Source organism: Pseudophryne corroboree, chromosome 4 (genome assembly GCF_028390025.1).
Source record: "Pseudophryne corroboree isolate aPseCor3 chromosome 4, aPseCor3.hap2, whole genome shotgun sequence".
Taxonomy (NCBI): Eukaryota; Metazoa; Chordata; class Amphibia; order Anura; family Myobatrachidae; genus Pseudophryne; species Pseudophryne corroboree.
The window spans coordinates 662,051,308-662,078,571 of record NC_086447.1 but is presented as its reverse complement, the minus strand read 5'-3'; the positions used below and the strand labels follow the sequence as shown (position 1 = coordinate 662,078,571).

At 42.9% G+C, this 27,264-nt stretch overlaps 1 protein-coding gene and 1 long non-coding RNA gene across 5 annotated transcripts in view; one reads left to right on the top strand and one right to left on the bottom strand.

The window, feature by feature from the left end:
- KIF26B (kinesin family member 26B) overlaps window positions 1-27,264 on the top strand; it is a 707,075-nt gene that overhangs the window by 473,022 nt on the left and 206,789 nt on the right. The window lies entirely within an intron of this gene.
- Window positions 140-27,264, bottom strand: LOC134911677 (uncharacterized). Of its 3 annotated transcripts, XR_010176759.1 has the most exons (7): window positions 27,241-27,264; window positions 27,096-27,158; window positions 26,949-27,008; window positions 26,609-26,737; window positions 15,901-16,039; window positions 4,385-4,642; window positions 140-4,136 (listed from the first exon to the last, which is right to left on the bottom strand). It is a non-coding gene; the product is annotated as an uncharacterized LOC134911677 (long non-coding RNA). The 3 variants fall into 3 exon arrangements; XR_010176758.1 differs by lacking the exon at window positions 26,609-26,737; XR_010176760.1 differs by lacking the exon at window positions 26,609-26,737 and having other exon boundaries at window positions 4,385-4,466.

Sequence of the window (27,264 nt, the reverse complement as noted above, 5' to 3'; positions counted from 1 at the left end):
TTAGCATATCTTTTATCTATGTGTGCAAATAACTACTGTCAGCTTCTGAAAAATAAAAGTATTTATTAACCTGCATGCCATGTTAAATAGAATTATACAGTACATGATTCTGACTATTATCATAATAATAATTGCAATTCTCTAAGGTCGATCAGCTGCAGAATGACAAATTATGTAATATAATTTCAGCAGGAAAATAGTAAATTAACATTCTGTGCATCTAAAATAAGATTATTACTAGAAAATACTTCATTATGCTAATGCTTTTGTTTGCAATAATGCCAAATTATATGTTCTAGTTACAGTACATCCTGCTCTAACAGAGTGTATCAGCATAATGCAGGTATTACTATATACGTAACCATGATTCAGTTTTAGTGACCAGCACTTTCATTTTGTAATAGTCATTATATTTTCCTTTACATGCTAATTCAGAGTACGAGGGAATAGTAAATCAATATTAGCTAGAGATTTTGCTTGAGGCTTCTATGGCGCTGAAGGGATCAACGCTTATTGCCCCTGGCAACCATTCTCAGCCTGAACAAATCATTGGCCTGGAAATGTCTTGTCATTTTCTGTGTACACTCCCACATACTCGGGTTTATAATATGATGTAATACATCTTCAGGGGTCCTCTGTTCATCATGAAGCCCACACAGACTTTGTTTTGCTTTCAGTTCAATTTGTCATTGGATTTCTACACATAAAGTCATGCTTCATTTGTGTCTGTAGTTTGAAACAACTTAACTAATTGTGGCAGGTGCTACAATTTAACATGCATTGTTTGCTTTCAATGTAGTGACCACATTCTGCTTAAGTAGTCAGCTAAAGGAATTTTATAAAGGTCCTTAGATAAAGCTGAGGTATCAACTTTCAATACAATTTCACACTGTACTGTATATAGTAATGTAGTGCGATCATTGGTGTTCTGGTTCTTGTTACGTTTTTACCACAAATATAAAAATGTATTTTGCTGTAGTATGAAAATATACATATGGTTTATATGACAAACCCTGAATGTCATATAACAGGACACAGAATTTTGTGCACCTTATTAAGATATTTGCCCTTTAAGCAATAAATTCTGTTTCAAGTATGCATCTGATAGTTATGCATCCTCCTACAGATTATTGTCTCCTGTTAATTACTTCTCTGGAGAGCTGACACAGTGTCTCAGCTCTCAGCCTGTAATGTCATGGCAGAAGGGGGAAAAGAAGGAGGGGGATGTCATAGAGCGGGCATAAAACATATTTTGGATTCCAAATATACAGTAGGGAAAATTCACTTAGAACCAATATGTTATTTTTTCATTTAAAAATAACATAATTTGCAGGCTATTCAATTAACCCCCATTTTTTTGCGCAGTAAAAAAATATATACATTTTCGGTTGAAAACACATGGGGGCAATTCAATTGTTTATCTACAGTGACTGGAGATTGGAGGGGCGATATTCCCAAAAGAATTTTGGCACTGATCATGCCCAGACAGGCTGGGTTTAGCTGCATAGAATGGCTAAACTCGACCATAGTGCTGGGCGCGATGCGAAAAGTGCTGTTTGGGCAGCCAGACTTTTCACTAATTTCAGCTCGCCAGCACGGGAGTGCTACGAGCTGAAATGCTGGTGCTGGCAGCAGTTCACATCCAATTGGAGCAACAATTGAATTGCTCCATTGGACGCCATCTAGTGGCTGGCAGGACGTAAAGCAATTGAATCATCCCCATAGAATCTGTAATAAGTTAACGGTCCTATGTGTTTTTCGCTTCCGGATTGACAAAAAATGACCTTTAATCAAGCTTTTTTTTTTTAAAGCCTGTTAAGGTTCCGAATTAAAATGCCTGATATTAGCGACTGTACCACAGACCTAATTGGATAGCCCTGGGGGATCAATTAGCCCACAGTAAATTGAATGCCCCCTATAGACATAGTATCTAGAATCATAGAATCTACAAAATAATAATAATAATAGCAGTCTGAAATTACAAAAAAATTGCTAACATAACTCACTGCCAGTGTTTTATGTTAAAAAAAATGTTCATAGGGTTACTATAATATTGTTGTTTAATTGTCCATACCCAGTGTTACACTGTTTATAATGGGTACACCATTAAATTATATTACAAGCTTATATTGTGATGTCATGACATTATAAAGTTTATGCAGCACACATAGTTTTTACATTGGATACCTTAAATGCGCAATAATTATAACAGGGGATTTTATAATATTTTGCTTTTCCATGCGTTTCTCGTAGTAAAATAAGTGGGCCCACAAGTAGATCTTCACGTAAAATGAATGACTTATCTCAGGGTCACCAAGTTGATATTCTCATTTCCCATTTGTCTTGTTTGTGTACCACCATTTTAGAATTCCATGCCTTTTGCTACAATGTGTGAAGTCTAATATTAATGATGTGGTTACCTTGTAAAAAAAAAAAAAACTACCCGCAGTGGAGTGAAAAAGTTTTTGCTCCTTTCTTGATTTATTCTATTTTTTTGCATGTTTGAAACACTTATTTGTTTCAGATCAAAATATTATATTTTATTATATATATATTGATTATATATCAGTACCTTTAGTTTGAAGCTATTGTATATTAATGCCTCCCCCTTCTCACTGATTGTAGCAGGTACTACAATCAGTGGTGGTGGGGGGGGGGGGGGGGGGGGCAATGATATATAATCAATACAATCACTGACTGAGGGGTGTAAAAATGGGTATTATAAAACTCTGTTATAATATGTAGTCAGTAAGTGAGAGGGGATAATACTGAGTATTTTAAGCTGTGGAGCTTGCTACAATCAGTAAGTCTGGGTCACTCATATACTGTACAGTGCAGTCAGTGATACCCCTTTCACATCGCACAAATAACCGGTATCAACCCGGTATATTGCTGGGTTGACACGGGTCACTGTGCCATGTGAAAGGCCCATGGATAATTACCGGGTCATCTGACCCGGTAATTCAACCCGGGTTATAAGAAGGGTTATTCCCGGGTTGAATACCCGGTCAGTGGCAGTGTGTACGGGTTGCCGGGTCGGTGAGAATCCGCCCCCGATGACGCCGTCTCCTCTCCCGGATAGCAACCTATCCGGCAATATGCCAGGTCGGGATGGCAGCGTGTTGGGTCAAATGCCTGGTCCCACCTGGTAAGAACCCGTTTCCAATTACCGGATGGGATCCGTCATTTGCAGTGTGAAAGGGGTATGAGTTAGGGTATAATAATGGGGTATAGGAACCTGCTACTTGTTCAATGTCAACACTATTCTATTGCATTGTATTATGTATTACTACATCCCCAATAATTAGCCCATCTATGGCATCTCCTGCAACACAGTTTTAATACACTGCCCTGACACTGCAGATTCCTGACTTTTGGATCTTTTACTATCTTACGATTTTTGGAAGAAATCAGAATGCTAGATAGGCCCCTGATTATACTGTATAGTGGAAGGAACCTGGACCCTGGACAGATTGCACAGCACATGTAGATGTGCGGAGAAAGAGTTAGGCCCCATACGCACGGGACAATTTTTGCCTATTTTCTAAGCGATCTGTCTATGTGTACACCCCATAGCGATGGCACTTTGTGTGTTTACCCCATAGCGATTGCGATGCATGGTCCCGCACATCGCCGTCGCCCACTCAGATCTTTAGCACATGCAGGCAAGATCTAGTTAGATCGCCTAACATTTGCATAAAAAACACTGCTTAGCATAGATCGCTCAGCACACAGGACAATTCGCCCTGTGTGTATGGGGCACAAGAGTATAATCAGTGAGGTGTGTGATGGGAGGAGTGTGTTAACACCTTAACAGTGTGTCTGACCCCTGCTCTCCATGGTGTTGTGGGGAAATTACAATAGTCAATGGGGACTGAGCTTTCAGAAAGATTCTATATCTGCATTCATAAACCCAGCTCCTAGATAGTGTAAATTACACCTGAATCCCTGGGGTAGAAGTGCAGACCTTGAAGTGCAATGGTTAGGCCAATCCTAGCACATAAACGTTACCAGATGCACAGATCAGGACCTTGTTCTTAATACACTAACAGTCTGTTCAATGAATGGGAAAAGGAGTTGTGTGTACAGTTGTCACAGCATATTAAGCAATGTTGGATAAAAGGTATCACAAACACCTGCAACAAAAAGGATACAAAAATGCATTAGCTCAAAGTGGGCAAAGAATGTAAATCGAATCAATAATAATTTTAGGAAATAAAATAAAAACAACACATATGCTATTGCATTGTAACATATGCTATTGTATTGTCATTTTCAAACAAACACTTTTTAGGGCTGAAAGTACTGCTGGTAGAAAAAGGGCAAAAAAAATCTAAGCTTATAGAACTCAGTACATAGATATTTAATGGTTGGCAGTACTTACTCAGAGATGGTGTAACGATACTGGCTGCTGGAGGGTAAATGAACAATGATGAGAGATTTTCTCAGTTGGATTCGTCCGGTCCCTGGACAGGATAGAATGAAGTTTTATATTTTCAGCAAAAGATAGCTGCGGGATAATCATCTGGGCCCTTGATAAATGGTTTTGACATTATCCACAGACATAACTTGTAAGACAGGCCTTTTTATTCGGCAATGGTAAAGTCTGCATTATTGATCAGGCGCCGTTTGTTAAAGGTTGCTGGGGAAAAAAAATTACAGTTCTGTAGCACAAGAAATCATTTATTGCAGTCTTTTTTATTTAATTTCATGGCTTGCATCTATTCTATGGGGGCTCAAGCCAAATACATACACCAGCCTAAACACAGCTCACTCTTACATTGCGCAAAAACTAACTGAGCTGGGAGCATTGATAGATGAGAATTAGATCATTGGTAGGAATGTGTTGATCATTTCTGTTTGATTTGATATTTTATTATTTTACAATGTAGTTTACAACAAAACTACCATTTCAAGCATTTTGATGATAATAGAAAGAAGTAGAGCAGTACCATTGTATAGTATGCCAGTCAAAGGTATTGTACGGTGTAAATGATAATATTTGAACAAAGAAGCTTTTAAATTAGCCACAGTCATTTTTTTTTTAATTGCTTATTATGAGATTTGCATGTTGCTTGGCATTGAAGCACTACTGTGCAGCTGGGAGCAAATCAAAAAGGAGCAAATTGAACCTAAGCAAATTCATGTTGCACAGCAGGTGGGGCAGATTTAAAATGTGCTGATAGGATTAGGCTGGGTACACATCAGACTGATGTGTACCCCAGCCAATGGGGCAACCAACAGGTCATTATATTGGTCGTTCGTACACACTAAACTATATAGCGTATGACCATACAATATATAGTTCAGTGACCGCATTCAGCTGTATACTGTTGTTCCCTGGATCGTCCCATTGGGAGTGCAGCACGCCCGATAGGACAACCAGGGGAATGGCCGATGGGAACGCACAATCATCCATACACATTAGACAGTATGGATGATTTATTGTTTTGATCCGCATCGGGACAATATATTGGATGACATATCATTTAATGTGTATCCGGCCTTAAGGTGGGTACACACTAATAGATATATCTGCAGATCAATTGATCTGCAGATATATCTATGGACGGATCGGGCAGTGTGCTGTGCATACACACTGCCCGATCCGTAGGGGACCGACGTCATTAACTGGGCGGGCGTGTACACACGCCCGCCCAGTTCAGCTGTCAATCACCGCTGGCCGCCGCAGCATGTGTACGGGCGGTCGGCCGACCGCCCCGTACACACACAGCGACGCGCCAATATATTGGTAGATATACCAGTGTGTACGGGCCTTTAGAGATGGGAAGTGTTGTGTGTTAGCTCAACTATAGCTACCAGTCTAAATACAAAGCTGCCCAGTATTAGTTTGCTACATTCCCTGCATAGAAATGCATTTGCACCACTTGTTTTGCAACATGGTTTGATCCAGGAGTAAATTGCTTTTTTTTTATTTGCTTCTAACTCTTCATCAGCCTATTAGTGGTTTTGTTTCTTCCTTGTGCATAAGAATAAATAATTGCAGATACAAATGTCCTACTACATAAAACAATGAAACATATTTGTAAGCGTAAATCTGTTCTGCCTCATCTGAAACTGTACCTATAATATCCTTCAGCTGTCTTCCCAATGGAAATGTATAGTACAGTGTATAAAAATAAAATCTAATTTTCATTGCGTATAAAATAATAACAACTAAGACTGTCCTTACATGTGGATGATCACAGATATCATTAGCATTGGGGTGTTAGCTGAATGGAGCTTCAGTTCTGAAGGTAATGAGTCAGTGACGTATCTATAATGAGCACAGGGTGTATGGTGCACACGCACTCCTGGGTCCTGGTGGGGCCCACATTGCACATATTCTACAATACTTAACTCTCCAGATACATGCGCAGTAGACTCTGCCACAGCTTCAGAAGCTACTCACTGTCACCGTCAGCTAGAGAAGAGGGAGCTTGGACAGAGGCTGCACACGGGTCCCATACTTTATAATTATGCCCCTGTAATGAGCGCTATATAAGCTAATTTAGTTAAAAGAAACAACATTTTCACCCAGGAGGGATTTATTTTCTACAAGATGGATAATCTGATATTACCATCCATCTTTACAGAAGAGATTTCTCATAAGCAGCACAGGTAATATCTTGGCCATTGCAATCAAAGTTGGCCATTGCAACTAATCATCTTGTGGCTATCTTTTTATTGAATGCACATCATAAATTATAGCTAGAAGTTTATTGGTTGCAATGGGCAACTTTTTCATTTGTACTCTTCAGTAGGTTTAATACATCTCTCCCATAAGCTCTTCTAAAATTAATTCTTCATAAGATGACCATACATAGGCTCACACCTTCTCCAGAATAGCACTTCGGATGGCTTCCCTCTCTTTCCCCGTGCCTCATCTCCTCCCCATGGCAGATCTCTCAGTGATGCTTCCTGAGTATGTGAAGTCGGATGAGAGCTCAGCACTGCAGAGAAGAGGGAGGCCATCTGAAGTGCTAATATGGAGAAGATGTGTGTTCTATGGGGATAGATCTCTCTGAGTGCCCCCCTACCCCAGATCTACCACTGCATGGGTTAGATTTTGTTACTGCCAGAGCCCAGTGCTTCTGAGCTGTAGAAAATGAGAGGGCAGACTCTCCCCTACTCTTCTCTCACTGAGAAGCAGGTGGATGCCAGACAAGTGTGGTCTTGAAATTAGGTTTCTAGCTTTATATGTTTTTTGATGTTTGATTGGCTTGTAATTGGCATTGCATGTGTAGGGAAGTTGCACAGTGAAACATAGTTTATTATTGCATGCTCTCTGGTGTTTACCTCCTTTGATCATTTGGTCATTGTGGTCAGGTGTACTATATCTTTACATTTAGGGAGGTGTATTCATGGTGTAAAGGACACAGTGTGATTCCTGATTAGTAAAAAAAAAATATATATATATATCAAACACTGAGCAACATCCCCAAACAGGTAATTTCAACTAAAAACTTGTCATTTATTTTGTGCAGTCTGGACATGGCTACTAATAACAAATGCACAGACAAAATTCTTAAAGCTATGTGTGCAAATGCTAGGAGCTTAGGAGACAAAATTTCAGAGCTAATTGCGATAATGACAAGGGATAACCTGGATTTTGTGGCAATTACAGAGTCATGGTGCAATGATAATCATGACTGGGACATAGCTATACCAGGATACAATTTATTTAGGAAGGATAGAATAGGAAGAATAGGAGGAGGGGTAGCAATGTATATGAAAAAAAAAGCATAAATGCTACTTTAATACAAAATATTGAAGCCAAAACTGAGGCCCTTTGGGTCACCATAGAAACCGGGGAGAAGGATGTTATTCGCATTGGGGTAATCTATAGACCACCAGGCCAGGGGCAGGATTTGGACAGGAACCTATTGTTGGACATCACTAAAATGGCTTTAAAGGGAGAAGTCATAATCATGGGAGACTTTAATTTACCTGATGTAAATTGGGAGGGGTCTTTTGCAAGTTCAGCTACAAGTGACAAATTTCTACATTCCTTACAGGGAGCATCTCTCAAGCAATTGGTGATGGAGCCCACTCGCAAAGATTCAATATTAGATTTAATTCTTACAAATGGTGATAGGATATCCGACATATATGTGGGTGAGCACCTGGGATCCAGTGATCATCAAGCAGTATGGTTTAGTATAAAGACAGGATCCAACTCCTGTCACACAAAAACAAAGGTGTTGGATTTTAGAAATGCTGATTTTGCAAAAATGGGGAGATGTTTAAGTGATTCATTGGCGGACTGGTGGAACTTGGAAGGAGTGCAGGAGAGGTGGGAAAAACTGAAAAGTGCAATACTAAGTGCAACTGATCTTTGTATCAAAAGGGTTAGGAAAAGCACCAGGAAAAGGAAGCCAGTGTGGTTCACAAAAGAAGTATCAACTAGTGTGAAAGCAAAAAAGATGGCTTTTAGAAAATACAAACAGACTCAAAATAATAATGACAAAGAGGTGTATCTTGACAGATGGAAGGATGCTAAGAAAGTGATCAGACGTGCAAAGGCAGAAGCTGAGGAAAAAATGGCCCAGTTAGTAGATAAAGGGGGCAAAACTTTTTTTAAGTATATAAGTGAAAGGAGAAAATCAAATGGAGGAATAATAAGAGTTAAGACAGAGAGTGAGCATTTGGTGGAGGGTGACAAGGCAATAGCAGATCACCTAAATAATTATTTTTGCTCAGTATTTACTACAGAAGAAGGGATGGGGCCACAGTTAAGTTGCAAGGACATTCATAAAAATAAGGTAGTTGAAAGTACATTTACAGAGGAGAAGGTCCTAACAGAACTTTCACAACTAAAAGTGGATAAATCAATGGGACCAGATGGGATACACCCAAGGATACTCAAAGAGCTAAAAGATGTGCTGGTTACACCGTTAACAGAATTATTTAACCAGTCACTAAATACAGGTGCTATTCCAGAGGACTGGAAAAAGAGCAAATGTAGTTCCACTGCACAAAAGTGGAAGCAAGGAAGAAGCAAGTAACTACAGACCAGTAAGCCTAACATCAGTAGTGGGGAAAGTAATGGAAAAACTATTAAAAGAAAGAGTTGTGGAATATCTTAAATCAAACCACTTACAGGATCCAAAACAGCATGGATTTACTGGTGGTAGATCATGCCAAACAAATCTTATTGACTTTTTTGACTCTGTGACAAAAATAATAGATCAAGGGGGAGCTGTAGATGTAGCATATCTAGACTTTAGTAAGGCATTTGACACTGTCCCACATCACAGACTGCTAAATAAACTTGAAAGCGTGGGGGTGGATTATAAAACAGTTAAATGGATAAGAACCTGGTTGCAGGATAGGAAACAGACAGTTGTAGTTAATGCAGTGCAATCTATGGAGGGAAATGTTACCAGTGGAGTACCCCAGGGATCTGTACTTGGTCCAGTTCTCTTTAATATCTTTGTTGGTGACATTGCAGATGGTATTGAAGGGAAGGTATGCCTTTTTGCAGATGATACAAAGATATGCAACAGGGTAGACACACCGGGAGGGGTAAAACAAATGATTGATGACCTAGGTAGGCTTGAGAAATGGTCAAGAACGTGGCAACTACAGTTTAATGCTAAAAAATGCAAAATCATGCACTTGGGTCTCAAAAACCCAAAGGCTAAATATAGTATCAAGGGTACTATAATGGAAACTACTGAGGAGGAAAGGGATTAGGAGTCACTATTTCAAGTGACTTGAAGGCAGGAAAGCAATGCAACAAAGCAATGAGAAAGGCAAGTCAGATGCTTGGTTGCATAGGGAGAGGAATCAGTAGTAGGAAAAAAGAAGTGATAATGCCACTGTATAGGTCATTGGTGCGGCCTCATCTGGAATACTGTGTCCAGTTCTGGAGACCATATCTCCAGAAGGATATAAATACATTAGAGAGTGTACAAAGAAGGGCAACTAAAATGTTGCATGGCCTACATCACAAAACGTACCCGGAAAGGCTAAAAGATCTTAACATGTATAGTTTGGAGGAGAGAAGGGAAAGGGGGGACATGATAGAAACTTTCAAATATATCAATGGTCTTAACAAAGTTCAGGAGGGAAACATTCTTCAAAGGAAGAGAAATATTAGAACTCGAGGACATACACTGAAACTGGAGGGGGGGAGGTTCAGGGGAAATTTAAGGAAAAATTACTTCACAGAAAGGGTAGTGGATAAGTGGAATAGTCTCCCATCAGAGGTGGTAGAGGCTAAGACTGTAGAGCATTTTAAACATGCTTGGTATAGGCATATGAATATCCTTACAAATAATTAAGGTTCAAAAAGGGTTGAGATTACCTAAAGGATAAAAAAAAAGGGGCAGACTAGATGGGCCAAGTGGTTCTTATCTGCCGTCAAATTCTATGTTTCAAATTCTATGTAAGTATAAATATCAATAGAGCTGCTAATAAATTCTATTAAGTTTTTATTTAAATATTTATACCTGTAACACTTTGCACAAAATATTTGCATTCGTTATATTGGTTCTGTATTACAGCTGTTGGTGGAGACTTCTCAGACACATTCTTGGCACTGTGTCAAAATGGCCAATTGGAAACAACATATTTGTGCATGGGCATTTATCCGCTTCTCCGTGTGAGAATTAAAGCAGTCCTCTTAAGTGCTGTGTCTGTGTGATGGACTCCACACAGGGCATATGAACTTAATTATTTCAATTTCCCTTTGAACTAAAAGTCAAAATAAAAATCTTATATATATATATATATATATATATATATATATATATATATATATATATTACATACAATTTATAACTTTGTGATACCAGCATGATAATAGGTAATCGAAAAAATGTAGTTCCACTGCACAAAAGTGGAAGCAAAGAAGAAGCAAATAACTACAGACCAGTAAGCCTTACATCAGTCATAGGGAAAGTAATGGAAACACTATTAAAAGAAAGAGTTGTGGAATAACTTAAATCAAACAACTTACAGGATCCAAAACAGCATGGACTTACTGGTGGGAGATCATGCCAAACAAATTTGATAGATTTTTTTGACTTTGTGAGTAAAATAATGGATCGGGGGGCTGTAGATGTAGCATATCTAGACTTTAGTAAGGCATTTGACACTGTCCCACATCGCAGACTTCTAAACAAACGCGAAGATTGGATTATAAAACAGTTAAGTGTATAAGAACCTGGTTGCAGGATAGGAAACAGATAGTTGTAGTAAATGGAGTGCATTTAATGGAGAGAAATGTTACCAGTGGTGTACCCCAGGGATCTGTACTTGGACTGGTGCGCTTTAATATCTTTGTTGGTGACATTGGAAATGGTATTGAAGGGAAAGTATGCCTATTTGAATATGATACAAAGATATGCAACAGGGCACACACAGGGAGGGGTAAAACGAATGATTGATGACATAGGTAGACTTGAGAAATGGTCAAGAATGTGGTAGAGGCTAAGACAGTATAGCAATTTAAACATGCTTAGGATAGGCATATGACTATCCGTACAAAGAACTAAGGGGCAGATTTACTAAGCCTAGTGAAGTGATAAAGTGGAAGGTGATAAAGCACCAGCCAATCAGCTCCTAACTTCCATGTTACAGGGTGGGTTTGAAAAATGACAGTTAGGAGCTGACTGGCTGGTACTTTATCTCCGTCCACTTTATCACTTCACCAGGCTTAATAAATCTGCCCCTCAGGTTCAAAAATGGTTAAGATTACCCAAAGGATAAAAAAGGGGCAGACTAGATGGGCCGAGTGGTTCTTATCTGCCGTCAAATTCTATGTTTCTAGGTACTTTGTAATGTGTCATGTTATGTGTCAATGTACTGTATGCAGTCAGCTGACCACACTTTCTGCACTGCCCATGACATATTAAATTGCATTGTATTGTGCTTCTTTGGGGGGTCATTAATCCCAAGTAAGTTTACACATGTATTTCTTCTACATTGCCTAAGCATGATGCAGGAGTAGTAGAAACTTCATCTGATCCAACATTTATAGTAAAACCAACTCTGTACATACACATGGTCAAGAGTAGGATTTGTACAGAGCACGGAAGGCGCTTTAAAGCTTGTATTAACTTATAACTGCACTGGTACCATCTTTTCGTAAAAGAATAGTTATTATGGGATGAACCACCCATTCTGTATTAGGGATGTACATGTAGTGACCAGATTAATTATTTACCAATTTTGTGACTGCAGAGTGTCTGGGTCTGATTTGGATTTGTATGCAAACCCAAGGATTTACATACAAATCCGATTGTTGGGGGTCTGTGCAGGTGCAACACACGTTCTATGCATGTGCAGAATGCAGTAGTGCTCCCAGGCCCCTCTTAACCACACATAATTGATAGGCAATTGCATTTGGGGGGCAGAGCAAGGGCAGCAACTGGGTCCATTTTACAAAATGGGGGCAATGTGGGCATGGGAGTGTTGGGGTCAGGATTCCTGGACCGTACAGAGGGGATCCGATGATCAGAGTAAGGGGATGTAGTTGAAATCCTGACGGTCGGAATTCCGATGGTCAAAATCCCAACGCCGGAATCCCGACCACCAGAATACCAGCAGTGCCGCTTCAGCTATTCCCACTCCTGGGTGTCGACCAAACACCCATGGCGTGGGAATAGAACCTGTGGTGAGCAAAGTGAGCCACCGAGCCCGCAGTGTGGTGAGTGTTGCAAGCCACCGAGTCTGCAACAGGCTTCGTTCCGCTCGCCCCTCTGCCGGCACTCTGACAGACGGTCGGGATTCCTGCGTCTGTATTTTGACCATCGGGATTCCAACCGCTGGGATTCCATACCCAACCCAGAGTGAGTTTAGGATTACGCAGACGGCTGAGTGCTGCAATTGATAGTCGCAATGGTGATCTGATGCTGCGTGTTCGTACGCAGCATTCAGATCATAGATGCGTACAGGAGGAATCTGTCTCCTACAGACGCCTCCTGCTGCATTTGCCTTTTATTTGTACAGTATTGCACAGCCACTTCCCAGTGGCTATGCAATACCTTACAAATCAGAATCAGACCCTCTATCTAAACAATGGAGAATTTGCCTTATGTATCAAAACAAGAAAAACAGACAGTAGCTGCAGATGTTATGGTACTGTTGAATTTATTTTAGTTCTTATCTAAAGAACTGGGGTGTTTAATGCACTTTTAGTTAATCTAGAGCAGATCTCTTAAAGAGCAGAAAGCTTAAGCTTTTTTTACTCATTTGAACTTCTGTTTGTAACCAGAAGGCAACTGCAGTTCAACCCCGATCATTATTTATGTCAAATGAAATGGTCACAGAAATATAACTACTTCTTTCATAAGCATGTTGGCTCTAACTGAAAGGTTGTTTGTATGAACTTTACTTATTAGATAGACAGTCAGTCTAGGAAAGTGATATCCTTCTCCCTGTGGTCTATATAGGCTTAAGCTTTATCAACTATAGTCTGTAAAAAAAGAAGTTCATGGGACGTATACTCTGAGTGTCTGGCAGTATTGATTGAGGGCTGTTGATTGGTAAAGGATATGTGTATGGAAGGCTTTTAAACAGAGGTCCTGAAATTTCCTGAGCTGAATGAGATCTTTGTGAATGCATTTTGGCTTCAGTCGTATGCCTGGGATACTAGTTTCAAAAGTTAAAAACCATCGATGAAGCTCATAATGTTCTGTTATGTTTTGCTTTCCAGTACTCTACTTATCTACAGGCAATGTGTTTCTAATTGAGGGCCAAAAATACTGGTGTTATAGGGCTATCAAACAGAATATAATACATTATATAGGGTAAATATATGCACATACTGTAGTGGGCCAAATGTAATTGAGTTTGAGATTTGCAAAGTGCCTAGATTTCAGTCATTTAGCATCAAGCTTTAAAGTGGCAATATTTACAATGCAAAAACTACCTGGCTTGACTAGTGAAAGATGACTAGTGCTGAATGGGCTGCCACCCTCTAATAACGGCATTGGGATATTTGGTAATCCCCTCTGGAAATCATGTATTTGCCCCTGTTAAGAACATATTTACTTACACATATTCCGCAGTATTTTACAGAGATATTTAGTTATTCACATCCCCCCAGCCCCAGTGGAGCTTCCAGTCTACATTACCTACCTCACTCTCATACACACTAAGGCAAGGGTGGGATGATGATCTACTGTACAGGTTTAATAACATTAAATAACATTTTCAGCTCTTAAGCAGGGACATCTGTGGGTGTTGAATAAGGAGTCATGGCCTCATGGCAAGGGGCTTTTTAGCTCTCTGAGCCAATGAAACATTAACTAAGAAAGCATAGCAGTTTTAATATAGTTAAAGGGTGCCAGATACATGGCATACTTATGAACAATAAAGTTTATGTACCCAAACACCAGTAATATATTATAACTGCAGAACAGCTATATTTATTCAGTTGCTGCTCAAATAAGCCTCCAAAACCTTTTTGTGCCCCTCCCTCTCTGCAAGATTGGCAGTGTGCCCCTCACCTTCCACCTGTGTATACCTTATGGAGCTCTGCTACCCCCTTCTACCCCCCCAGCACCCTTACCTTCCGCCCATTAACCTCATGGCCCAGTGGTAACTTACCCAAGAGGTCATCTTCTCTCGATGAGTCCCGGACGGCTCGTCTGACGTTGCCAGTGAAGAAGAGAGATCCAGGTGCCTCTTCACACACATTTCCCTTGCGGGTCCCTGTTCTTTTCTTGTTCGGCACTTGCATCTATGCTCTGCCTCAGATATTAAATTAAATACTCCCCCATTGAGTATCAAGTATATACGGTTTAGTATCCTGATTTTTAGCTGGCAACTCCATAGCATGAGGAAACCACGAAACCATGACTACAGTGCTGTGAGACAGCAATACTAACCACTATGCAGTGTGCTGTTGATTCTTGTTTACCTCTTTTCTGATTTTTCTTTTTATGATGGAGATTCAGTTAATTGTGGGTTTCATTACAAATTATTTTACTGAGGATAAATGACTGGCACAATTATATACTCCCTCAAATAGCAAATGTATGAGTATGGGTGGTCATTCCGAGTTGTTCGCTCGGTAATTTTCTTCGCATCGCAGCGATTTTCCGCTTATTGCGCATGCGCAATGTTCGCACTGCGCCAAGTAAATTTGCTATGAAGATTGGTATTTTACTCATGGCATTACGAGGTTTTTTCTTCGTACTGGAGATCGGAGTGTGATTGACAGGAAGTGGGTGTTTCTGGGCGGAAACTGGCCGTTTTATGGGAGTGTGTGAAAAAACGCAACCGTTTCTGGGAAAAACGCGGGAGTGGCTGGAGAAACGGAGGAGTGTCTGGGTGAACGCTGGGTGTGTTTGTGACGTCAAACCAGGAACGACAAGCACTGAACTGATCGCACTGGAAGAGTAAGTCTCGAGCTACTCAGAAACTGCACAGAGAAGTCTTTTCGCAATATTGCGAATCTTTCGTTCGCAATTTTGATAAGCTAAGATTCACTCCCAGTAGGCGGCGGCTTAGCGTGTGCAAAGCTGCTAAAAGCAGCTTGCGAGCGAACAACTCGGAATGAGGGCCATGGATCTGACATTCTAATTTTTGCTTGCAACTCCAGAGCAAAGGAGGGAACAGTCCAACACATGAAAGCATAACCATGACCCCAGTGCTATGAGGCAACTCTGTGCTAATCACTGTGCCACCATGCTGTCTGTACTTACCTAGTAACAAGTTAATTTCCCCTTTTTGTCAATAAAGATAAGTGAGATAGGGATGTAAAACCAAAAATGAAGGAAGGCTTTATGTAGAAAGTACTGAAACTAAATGTAATTGTCATGGGTATAAAAGAATAAACCTGTTTGCATTAGTCACACAACAGAATGTAGTCCTTGTTTACAAATGTTGGTAGTTTTCTTGGCAACCATTAATACAGTATATCATAAACACTTCCAAGTTCACCTTCACTTCTGTTGAGTGAAATTCCCACGCGTCCCAGTCTCATTGCAGCTGTGTGATGCTGACTCCTCATTTATCTTGCGTTGCGAGTTTCCTGATGCCAAGGAGATGGAGGTCTTCTTAGACTGCATTGTGATGTGAGCTATTCAAATTAATGACAGGAGGCCATTAGAAATCCCATGAAAGATAATCACATTTGTTTATTTCTACTTTCTTCAGTTAATCACATTCTGCCAGAAAGCGCAGATTGCTTCCAGCCTAAGAGAACTCATTTAGTCCTCACAGTAGGTTTTCCTATTTCTCTATTGGTTAATGTACCTCACTACTTATTCCTATCTGTGTTATCTGTCCATCACCAAAACATTTTACGCAAAAGTCTCTTCTGTATCCTTACATATCCTATTTACTTACAGACGTATATAACTCTCTAAGCTGTTCTTTGGAATAAAGGGTGCTCTACAGACTGCACAACTGGCCTGATGCAGAGATGGACGCAAACTAATTTTTTCTCTTACGTCCTTGGGAATACTGGGAATCCATTTAGTACCATGAGGTATAGACGGGTCCACTAGGAGCCTTGGGCACTTTAAGAATTTGATAGTGTGGGCTGGCTCCTCCCTCTATGCCCCTCCTACCAGACTAAGTTTAGAAAATGTGCCCGGAGGAGCCGGTCACGTCGCTGTAAGCTCCTGAAGAGTTTTCTGCATTTATTTTCTACAGATGGGTCCATGTTTATCTTGACCTTTAATAAGATTAACTGAGACTGGGCAGTCGGACTTAATCCCCTGCTGTATTGTTCTCTGTATTGTATTGCAACTGAGAACAATAGATGAAGGGTTTATGTTAATAAACCATGTTGTGCCTAGGCGCAGCAAACTAGTCAAGATAACCGTGGACCCATCTGTATGTTTGTTATTTTCAGGCAGGTCTGGACGGCACCAGCCTGCCTGCTTCGTGGGACTTAGGGGGGGAACCCAACCTCTTGAAGGGTTAATGGTCCGGTTTCCCGCTGACAGGACACTAGCTCCTGAGGGAACAATACGCAAGCCCCACCACGGCGAGCATACATTCCCACAGCACGCCGCCACCCCTAACAGAGCCAGTAGATAGAAGAGTGGTGAGTACTAAGCCAGTGTCCCGGTTAGCGGGTCACCGGCCATTATGGCGGTATGAGGGTACGGAGACGCACGTCTTCTACATGGGGCGGCTGGATTTCCAGACCCAGTACACAGTGCAGACGCACCGCTTTTGAGCGGGCGAACTGAGTCTAAGTACACTACATGTGCACACAGTACCCAGACTGGCATTACAGACTTAAAATGGGGCTGAGTCCATTTTAGGCACTAAAATTACTTCAGACAGTATAAAAAAGCTGGAAGACAGCGCGTGAATCCCCGCCGAAGGGGCGGGGATTCACTATGAGTGGATCCAGCAGCTCACCAGCGCCATTTTCCCTCTGCAGTGGACACAGGCGCAGACTGACAGGGATGCACAGCTCCTCCGGAGAGACTCCAGGTTACCTCAGCAGTACCGGGTGGTCATAGCAGGGGGGGAGCGCTTACTAGTGTACTACTGTAAGTCCCTAATCTGGGTACTTAGTCTGCGACCCGGCTAAGCTTGGTATTAGCAGTAAGGGCGATATGTGAGTTTATGAACAGAGACTCAGTACCCAAACCAGCGTCTCAGTCCCCTACCATTTGTCCGTTAAAACGTCCTTTGGCCCATATCCTGCAGTCTGACTCTGATGAGGGATCAGACATGGAAGAGGGGGAGGTGCATTCAGAGGTGGGGTACTCTGTCACAGGGAATAGAGGCTCTCATAGAAGCTATCAGAGAAGTTCTGCATATCCCTGATAAAGGTAACAAAGGAGACTGAGGAATCTTATTTTAATATAAAAAATAAATCCTCAGCCACTTTTCCTGTGTCAAAGAAACTAAATACCCTGTTTGAAGAACCATGGGTTAATCCTGATAGGAAATTTAAAATCCCTAAAAGGTTGATATCATCTTTTCCCTTTCCTCCTGAGGATAGGGAAAAATGGGAAAATCCACCGATAGTGAATGAATCAGTATCCAGGCTGTCACGGAAAATTGTATTGCCTGTCCTGTCCTCCCTAAAAGACACGGCCGATCATAGAATTGAGAATACGCTCAAATCTTTGTATACAGCTGCTGTGGTGGCCCAAATACCCACTATAGCATGTGGGTGGATTACTAAGGCCAACACCAAATGGTTGGGCAACCTAATTGAGGGGTTAGGTACCTTGCCTCAGGGGGAGATTATTTTACTCCTGCAACATATACAGGACCCTGCTAATTTTATGGTGGAAGCCATAAAAGAAATAGGCTTGCTTAATGCACGCACCACTGCTATGGCAGTGTCAGCACGCAGAGGCTTATGGCTACACCAGTGGACTGCTGACGCGGACTCCAGGAAAGACATGGAAGGCCTACCCTTCACAGGAGAGGCCTTATTTGGAGATGAACTAGACAAATGGATCTCTAAAGCTACTGCGGGTAAGTCCACGTATCTTCCTTCTTCAGCTCCCCCAGCCAGAAAGGCCTACTCAGGATCTAATCTACAGTCCTTTCGGACTGCTAAATTTAAGGGCAAAACCAGAGGTTCTTCTACAGCCACCAGAGGCGCTAGAGGTAAAACACAAAAACCAGCAACTGCCGGTTCACAGGAACAGAGCTCAAGCTCTGCTTCCTCAAAGCCTTCAACATGACGGTGGACCGCGATGCCTGGAAGACTGGCAGGTGGGAGCCGACTAAAATTTTTCAGTCACATCTGGACAACATCATGCCAGGATCCCTGGGTCATAGATCTTTTTTCCAGGGCTACAGACTGGAGTTTCAGGAGCTCCCACCTCACAGATTCTTCAAATCAGGCTTACCAGTTCACAGGAAGCAAGTATAACCTTACAAGACGCCATTCAAAAACTTGTACAGACTCAGGTCATTGTTCCAATTCCACTTCATCTGCAAAACAAGGGATATTATTCCATCTTGTTTGTAGTACCGAAACTGGACGGTTCGGTAAGACCGATTTTGATCCTCAAGTTGTTGAACCCGTACTTATGAGTGTTCAAAATCAAGATGGAGTCTCTGAGAGAGGGGATCTCAGGTCTGGAGGAAGGGGAATTCCTAGTGTCTCTGGATATCAAGGATGCGTACCGTCACATTACGATCTGGCCGCCTCCTCAGGCTTATCTACAGAACTGCCACTACCAGTTCCAGGCCCTGCCATTTGGTCTCTCCAAAGGTGATGGCAGAGATGATGTTTCTACTCCGCAAACGAAGTGAACATAATTCTGTACCTGGGCAATCTTCTGATAAAGGCACTGTCCAGGGAGCGGTTGTTGGACAGTATTGACCACTACTCCTGGATCACGGGTGGATTCTGAACTTACCAAAATCTCACCTGGAACTGACGCAGAGGCTTCCTTTCCTGGGAATGATACTGGACACAGAGTCTCAGAGAGTGTTCCTTCCCTTGGAGAAGGCTATGGAAATCCAATCGATGGTTTGGTCTGTCCTAAAGCCAACCCGGACCTCAGTGCATCTGTGTATTCACCTTCTGGGGAAAATGGTGGCCTCTTACGAGGCGCTTCAGTACGGAAGGTTTCATGCGAGGCCCTTCCAGCTAGATATGTTGGACAAATGGTCCGGATGGCATCTTCACATGCACCAGAGGATCTGTCTGTCGCCAAAAGCCAGAATCTCCCTTCTGTGGTGGCTACAGATTTCTCACCTCGTCGAGGGTTGGAGGTTCGGGATTCAGAATTGGATTCTGCTAACCACAGACGCAAGCCTCAGAGGTTGGGGAGCAGTCACCCAGGGGGTGCAATTTCAAGGAAGATGGTCAAGTCGGGAAGTCGTGCTTCCAATAAACATCCTGGAACTCGGGGCAATCTACAACGTCCTTCTGCAGGCCTCATCTCTACTTCAGAATCAGGCCATTCAAGTCCAGTCGGACAATGTAACTGCGGTAACGTACATATACTGACAGGATGGGACGAAAAGCAGAGCAGCAATGTCAGAGGTGTCAAGAATTCTCCTCTGGGCAGAAAAACATGCCGTGGCATTGTCGGCGGCCTTCATTCTGGGAGTAGACAACTGGGATGCAGACTTCCTCAGCAGACACGACCTGCACCCGGGGGAGTGTGGCCTCCACCCGGAGGTGTTCCGGTGGTTGACACGTCGGTGGGGATATCCGCAGATTGATATGATGGCCTCTCGACTCAACAAGAAGCTCAAGCGGTACTGCTCCAGGTCGAGAGACCCACAAGCAGTGGTGGTAGACGCTCTGACAACTCCGTGGGTCTACCAGCTGGTGTACGTGTTTCCTTCACTTCCTTTGATCCCAAGAATTATAAAGACAATAAAAAGGGAAACTGTTCAAGCAATCCTCATTGCTCCGGACTGGCCTCAAAGGGCCTGGTATGCGGATCTTCTCAAGATGCTGATTGAAGATCCGTGGCCTCTACTTCTTCGCGAGGATCTTCTGCAACAGGGCCCATTCGTCTATCAAGATTTACCGTGGCTACATTTAGTGGCATGGAAGTTGAACGGCTGATTCTAGCCAGGAGACGGATTCCTGACAAGGTCATCCTGACTATAATCAAAGCCTGGAAGGGGGTAACGTCTAAACATTACCACCATATATGGAAGAAGTATGTCTCTTGGTGTGAGAGCAGACAATATTCTGCGGTGGAATTTCATGTGGATGTGGGCCGACGCCTAGACTTCATTAAAGTTCAAATTTCTGCATTTTCTATTTACTTTCAGAAACAATTGGGTTCTCTCCCTGAGGTCCAGACGTTCTTGGAAGGTGTTCTGCACATCCAGCCTCCCTTTGTGCCTCCCACGGCACCTTGGGATCTCAATTTGATGCTGCAGTTTCTCCAATCGGACTGGTTTGAACTGTTACAGGAGGTTGACGTAAAGTACATTACGTGGAAGACCATCACACTGTTGGCCTTGGCTTCAACAAGACGTGTGTCGGAGCTAGGGCGTTGTGTCACAAGAGCCCCTACTTAATTTTCCATGAGGACAGAGCTAAACTCAGAACTCGTCAGCAATTTCTTCCTAAGGTGGTGTCCGCGTTTCACATCAACCAACCTATTGTGGTTCCGGCTATTATGGACACCTCTGCTACTTCAAAGTCTTTGTTGTGAGGGCCTTGAAGGTGTACGTAAAGAGGACAGCTCGTCACAGGAAATTTGACTCGCTGTTCATTCTCTATGATCCCCAAAAAATTGTGTGTCCTGCTTCAAAGCAGTCTTTTGCATGCTGGATCAGGCTCACTATCCAGCATGCTTATTCCACGGCAGGATTGCCAATTCCAAAATCTGTACAGGTCCACTCTACTAGGTCGGTGGGTTCTTCTTGGGCGGCTTCCCGGGGTGTCTCGGCTTTACAGCTCTGCCAAGCAGCTACTTGGTCAGGTTCGAACACGTTTGCCAAGTTTTACAAGTTCGATACTTTGGCCTCTGAGGACCTTCAGTTTGGTCAATCAGTTCTGCAGGAACCTCAGCACTCTCACACCCACTTTGGGAGCTTTGGTACTTCCCCATGGTACTAAATGGATTCCCAGTATTCCCAAGGACGTAAAAGAAAATAGGGTTTTAATTACCTACTGGTAAATCCTTTTCTCGTAGTCCGTAGGGGATACTGGGCGCCCACCCGGTGCTTCGCTCTTTCTGCACTGAGACTTGGTTAAGTGTTCTGGTTTGTTCAGCTGTTGGGTTCACATTTCAAGTTTGGTTAGCATGGCTTTCCTGTTGTTCTGTGTATGCTGGTTCGTAATCTCACCACTTTCCTTATCTATCCTTCTCTCAAAGTATGGCCGTCTCCTTGGGCACAGTTTCCTAGACTGAGTCTGGTAGGAGGGGCATATAGGGAGGAGCCAGCGCACACTATCAAATTCTTAAAGTGCCCAAGGCTCCTAGTGGACCCGTCTATACCCCATGGTACTAAATGGATTCCCAGTATCCCCTACAGACTACGAGAAAAGGATTTACCGGTAGGTAATTAAAATCCTATTTTTTCGCAGTTGAGTTGGGCTGTCTGTGCAGGCATCTAAGTCACTCTGCGCATGTACCGCGATGGTCTTGCGATGGCGTACACAAAGTGGATTTATATGCAAAGTGATTGTAAGGGAGTGTGTGTGAGAGGTGCTATGGAGTGGCGGCTAAAAAAGTAGTTGTGTTGCAACTGTTTTGGAGCGTGTTTGAAGCTGTATCTGTGATCCGGTATGCAGCTGCAAAGGTTCCAGCGTCTTACTTCCTGTGGCCATGCTGCGCAACCATAAGGTAGAGCTACTAGAATTTTCATAATCGACTAATCTGTGATGGATGCTGCGTCTTCATAGTTAGCCGCTGGGATCTGCAAATTAATGGTGGGCCTCTATATAGAAATCCATGCAGCTGTGGCATTTGCATATTTTCACACAGTCGCTGTGTACACATTGGCAGCATTAACGGGCACCTCTGATGCAGGCACATACAGTATGTGGTCATGAGATATCACACAAATGCACCTTATTGTACAGCTCGCCTAACACAGATCATGCTGACAACACTCCTTTATTCAAGATTTTGAATACACAAATAAAATAAAATACAAATTAATGATGCCAGTACTTTAAGGAGCCACAATATTATTGGATGTTATTGTGCATTGTGCTAATTTTGGGGACACATTGGTGATAATGCAGCTTGTCTGGCCGGGATGTAGTTATGATTCTGGCAGGACCACCAATTACCCATTCCCAACCCGCCTGGCCAACGCTACTTCTGGATCATGAGATTTGAATCTAGCCATTCTCAACTTTTTAACAATTATATTAGTGTCTCAGACTATGAGCTGATCTATAAAACTGCTGTATAAAACTGTAGACGTTATAGAAAAAGTAATAAATAGTAGCTACAGCATATGTATAGTAAGCATTAGGTGGGTCATAGATCGCAAGTTGCCCATTCCTGATATTTTCTTCCTTCCTTTGTTTTCTTGCATAGATCTTATCAGTAAAGTCAGTGAAAATGATTTAGAACTCACCTAGTCATTGAATACATTTACATACACCACTCGCTAGGTCATATTTCTCAAATGAAGACCTTTAGTAGGCAGGAGCAGATTAAGCTTTTCACCTCCCTTGTGCTAATTTGCTGAGCCCTATCCCTCGACAGTCATTTTCTGACCCAAACCAGTATACCAGAAGTATAGTATACAAGTAATTAAATATGATGTAATTAGTAAGAAAGAAAAATATAAATATATGTAAAAACAGATGAGTATTTAAAAAAACCCCAATAAAATAATATGTAATAAAAGGATGAAACAATGGGAACTTTTTCCTCTACAATTCTGCCACTATAATCCTGGTCTTCACTGTCTGACCTCCAATAGGTTTATACATGACTTGTTACAGTACTCCTTCTTGACAGTATAACCATACTGTAGGTGTCGGAATGGGGTAGGCATGGGGGCACCTCACCCCCCCATTCCCAAACATTTGAGAGGAGCCAGTCAATATACTGAGTCGCTGGGCGCTGTCTAGGGTCTCCACGAGCAGTGTGTCTGTAGTCTCTGGACAGAGAGAATCTCCGTTCCATTTGCTCCACTTCCTCCCTTTCTACAGCCCCTCACCGCCTGCCTCCGGTGCCCTCCCGCACTCTGCACCTAGCGCCGACCCCCACAGTGTGTTGCTTGTTACTCTGGGCTCCCCTCTTTCCCCTCAGCTTCTCCTTTGTCCTTTCTCTGTCCTCACCTTGGACCCAAAACCCACCCCTCTCCTTTGCAGCACCCCTCAACCCCACTTGCAGCACAGGCCAAACCCCCCCCCCCATTTCACACTGAGTTCAGTCAAAAATGTACCCTGTAAGCAGTGGCGTCTCTATAATGGGTGCAGTGGGGGTCATTCCGAGTTGATCGCTCGCTAGCAACTTTTTGCAGCGCTGCGATCAGGTTAAATCTCTGCAAAACTGCGCATGTGTATTCACCGCAATGCGCAGGTGCATCATACGGGTACAAAGAGGATCGGTGCTGGGCGATGGATTTAATGAAGAATCCATTCGCACAGCTGATCGCAAGGTGATTGACAGGAAGAGGGCGTTTATGGGTGTCAACTGACCGTTTTCTGGGAGTGTTTGGAAAAACGCAGGTGTGTCCAAGCGTTTTCAGGGCGGGTGTCTCACGTCAATTCCGGGACCAAAAAGACTGAAGTGATCGCAGCGGCTGAGTAAGTCCAGAGCTACTCAGAAGCTGCAAAAATCTTTTTTGTGCCGTCGGCTACAAAAGCGTTTCCGCACTTGCAAAGCAAAAATACACTCCCCAATAGGCGGCGACTATCTGATCGCAGCACTGCAAAGAGGGTCCAGGAGGGACCACACTGCACACCCTGCACCCGTTTTTTGAATACTCACCTATCCAGTGTCCCCTACTGGCAGCCTCGCCATTTTCCAGGAGATTTACGCATGCGCAATAGAGTCTGTGTCCCTCTAGTACTCAGACTCTATTGCACTAACAGGAGTCTCGGCTGCAGAGGAGGAGGCCCCGATGGAGGAGGATGGATATGGGGGGGTCATTCCGAGATGATCGTAGCTGTTCTAAATTTAGCACAGCTACGATCATTCACACTGACATGCGGGGGGACACCCAGCACAGGGCTATCCCGCCCCGCATGTCAGTACCACCAGCACAGCTTTAGTGTGACGTCACGCAGCCGCTGCGGCCCGCACCCCGTTCGGTTGGCCGGACTGCGTCCACGAAACAGCGGCCAAACGCCGTCGTTCCGCCCCCCCCCCCCCGCCCAGCGACCGTCTCTGCCTGTCAATCAGGCAGAGGCGATAGTAGCGGCCCGACGGCCTTTGGCTGTCTGGCATGCGCCAGCGCGCTGGGGCGCCGCCGCATGCGCAGTTCTGACCCGATTGCACCGCTGCGATAAACTGCAGCGTGCGATCGGGTCAGAATGACCTTCATGGGCCTCCTCCTCTGTTAATACACCCGTGCCTGTAAGAGGGAAGAGCCAAGTCTCATATCCCTCTATGCACATCCTCAAACAGGTTGGGAGCTATGAGTGGATCCTTCGGATCCCTTCCTGATAACAGCACACGCTGTCTAATAACTGCTGATGTGATCATTTTTCTGCATATATCGTAGGGATGGGCTCCTATATGAAACAAGACTAAAAGTAACATTTAGGGGGTCACTCCGAGTTGTTCGCACGGTAGCAGTTTTTTGCAGCCATGCGATCAGATAGTCGTCGCCTATGGGTGAGTGTATTTTAGCATAGCAAGTGTGCGATCACTTGTGCAAGGGAACGTGCAAAAAATTTTTGTGCAGTTTCTGAGTAGCTCTGAACATACTCAGCCACTACGATCACTCCAGCCTGTCAGATCCCGGGATTGACGTCAGACACCCGCCCTGCAAACGCCTGGACACGCATGCCTTTTCCATGGAACTCCCAGAAAACGGTCAGTTGCCACCCAGAAACGCCTTCTTGCTGTCAATCACCTTGCGATCGCTGCTGCAATCGCGTTCTTTGTAAGGTCCCACGCTGCCCGGCGTTTCCCCGTTCCCGGGCAGCGACGCGCCTGCGCATTGTGGTTGCAGCACAAGCGCAGTTCAGACCCGATCGCACCGCTGCGAAAAACTGCAGCGCGCGATTGTGTCGGAATTACCCCCTTTATCTTGACCCCCTCCAACCTGAAAACGTTCTGATGCCCGTGAGTATAACTAAAACTAAATGGAGATTTAGCAACATTCATGCTGCTTACATGATGCAGGCTGGTGTGGAGATGAAAATGGCATACTGTAAGAAATTTATAAGAAAATTGACCTTTTCTTCTTTTTTTTATGTTCTGATACACTTAAACATAACCTGTACCAAGTAAAATATGTGTTTCTCTAAGTGGGACACTCAGTGGGAAGCCTGTTAGTCTTTGTGATTAGTGAGATTTGCCCCAGAAACCTGATATTTATTTTTCTTTTCTCAAATTGATTATAGCTAAAGCTCTAGCATAGGCTGCGTGAGTGGTCTTACTAATCGTGAGTGGTATCTGCTTAAAGCCCATTAATTACAAAGGATTAGTCAAGTATGTTGCCTAGAAAAGAATAATGACACACGGGAAGCCAGACTGAAAAGGCCAATTTCCTTTGAATGAGCAAAGAATAGATACTGAATATAACTCTGTGTGTAAAGTTTTTGTAATTATATAGAAGACATAATAATATATGCATAATCAAATCACATTGACCTGTTCTGTACAAGGGATGAGTTGCTGTTATTTTGTGTTCATGTATATAAATCTATCCTCTCTTCAAAACACTAGGGGGTTTATTTACGAAGCGTCGGGTTGTAAAACCCAGCACTTCTGATTTTGTTTATGACCGATATTTTTAAGGTCAATGCTTTTACTAGCCATACCTGGTTAGTAAAAACATTGCCTTTTTAAATATCAGACATAGGGGGCAGAGCCGGATTAAGGCTATGGGGGGCCCGGGGCACTTCAAACAGCATGGCCCTAACAAGGAAGCAGGTGAATTATTTTTTATATATATATATATATATATATATATATATATATATATATCCTTGGAAAGTCCTGCACTCTCATCAATACACAGTAACGACGGCGGGTGCTCCTAATGACCAAATAGGCCACCAATATACCGCAACTACCACCTAGGTGGAAGGTGCACTCACGCCCAGAAATCAGTCTCTGAAATCACTTGTAGATTCAATTTTATTTTATTCAGGTTCACTGTTGATGCCGTTTTTCATCGACGTTTCGGTCCATATGAGGACCTTTATCAAGATTGGCACTTAAAACACCTATACAATCAGAAACAATTAAAATCAATATGTATAAGAAACCAGATTATTCAACACCAGCACCACCAGTGCCTCCCAGGCCCTAAAGACTGTCACCAAACAGAATAATCATGCTTGAATAGAAAACTCAATCCGTGTGTGATTTAGAGACGCCTCCACCCTTAGATATCACCTTACACTGAGTAAATATTTCGTCTCAACAAATAGTTACCTGGACAACATACTAGATCACACTGATGTGCTAGATTGCTTCTTCAACACAGTGAAGATGCTGTAAAAAATGATAGCCTATTAGATAAATTTCAAGTCACTAAATAGTGTAAGACCAACACATGGGGCCACCCATTAAGCATCATACCTAGTCTTTTATTAGAACAGCACATGGCAGCTGAAGGCTCAATGCATATTTCCAACACTAAATCTGTAATTAAAAGGCAAAAAAAAGAAATGATCACCAACCATAGTCCTAGGTCAGAGGGTAGCTGCAGGAGAACCATACTCACTGTTCAAGTGTCCAGAGCCAAATG